A 1654-nucleotide genomic window follows, 5' to 3' on the forward strand; every position below is an offset into this window, starting at 1 on the left:
TCCAACTTGGCTTAATGATCCAAGTAACTGTTGCTGCCTCATCTGCTTTGGCTACACAGAGGTAGATGATTTCATAGTACCTGCTGACAACAGGATGCCTAAGGCATATGAACTGTAGGGCCTGGCTAAAAATCCCTAAAAGCTAAGATTTAAAAGTGATTTCAAACTATCTTTAAGATGTTTATAAAAGCGTGCACAGATCAACAGGTAAAAAGCCTGGCTTGGTTTTAATTCATACACTGGTCAGGAAGATCAGCTATATGTATGCAACAGTCAGTATAAAAGGGATAATTTTTATGCTACTTAAAAATGAAACTTAATGTAGCAAGCTATCTAATTTTTAATTGTTCACATTCTTCATGAGAAGCCCTATGTAAAGGTAGTTTTAAGATGGCATAATAGACAAAAGACAAGTGACAAAATCACTACCATAGCTGTCAAAGGATTAATATTCATAACGTATAAATAGAAAGGAAAAGATGAACAAACCAAAAGGCAAATAAATAGAGCTCATGAACAAGCAAGTCATGGAAGACTATATAATGGCCAATTAACATAAAAATGTTCAGCCTCAGATTGGCAAAAAAAAAGAAGATAATATACAGGGTTATTGATGGTACAGAGAAAGAGGTACTTTCATATATTCTTGATGGGACAGTAAATTGGAAGAGCAACTCTAGATGGTAATTTGACAGTTTCTAACAAAATTTCTAATGTCTAATCCCCTTGACTCAGCAATTTCACTTTTTTTTTATATATTTCAATGAAAACTGTTTATTGGCCTTTTGGACAGAAACAGGAATTTATTTGCCAGGAAGGATGATGCCATCATACTTCTGTTGGAAACAGCACGTGGCCTCCTCTTTGCTGATTCTGTGTTTGGCCCCAATGCAGCCTGTCCTGCACTTCTTGTCTGCGATGCTGAAACCTGGCCTATCCAGCACCACATACAAGTCCAGGCCGTAGATACCAATGCTTGGGTCATATTTCATCCCCAGATCGATGTGTTCCTGGATCCCAAAACCGAAGTTTCCAGTATCTGAGAAGTTATTTTTTCTTAATTCATACTCCCGCACCTTTAGACCTTTCTCCAAGATTTCCTCTGCCTTGGCCCCACGGACTGTGCAGTGGACAGCAATCTTTTCATTTCTCCTAATGCCAAAGGATCTCACGGTGTACCTAGCTTTGGAGAACACAGGGGTCTGGCCTGTGAGCTGCTCCAACACCTTCGCTGCCCGGGTCAGTCTGTCACCACTCTCCCCCACGCAGATGTTGAGGCAGAGCTTGCGGATGCGAAGTTCCCGCATGGGGTTCTCCTTTTCACCCTGATCCTGCGCCATGATGGAGAACAGGAAGAGCAGCAATTTCACTTTTAAGAATGTATTCTGTCCTATAGAAATACTGAAATATATGCCCAAATGTGTGTGTATAAAGATGTCTATCACTACACTGTTTATACTAGAAAATACTGGAAACAATCTAATTGTCTATCAAATAGGCTGCTGGTTAAATGAACCAGGACACACCAATACCATGGGCTATGTACTTGTTAAAAGGAATGAGGCAGAATTACATGGGCTCACATAGACCAATCTTTAATCCATGTAATTAGAGGAATATATGTGTTTGTGCAGACATAGGGAGACAAGTCTGG

At 39.9% G+C, this 1654-nt stretch overlaps 1 pseudogene; it reads right to left on the reverse strand.

Annotated features, from left to right (window-relative positions):
• Nucleotides 1–744: 744 nt before the first annotated feature.
• Nucleotides 745–1358, reverse strand: LOC143671291 (large ribosomal subunit protein uL5 pseudogene; annotated as a pseudogene).
• Nucleotides 1359–1654: the final 296 nt, after the last annotated feature.

The sequence above is a fragment of the Tamandua tetradactyla genome, chromosome X (genome assembly GCF_023851605.1).
Source record: "Tamandua tetradactyla isolate mTamTet1 chromosome X, mTamTet1.pri, whole genome shotgun sequence".
NCBI classification, from domain to species: Eukaryota; Metazoa; Chordata; class Mammalia; order Pilosa; family Myrmecophagidae; genus Tamandua; species Tamandua tetradactyla.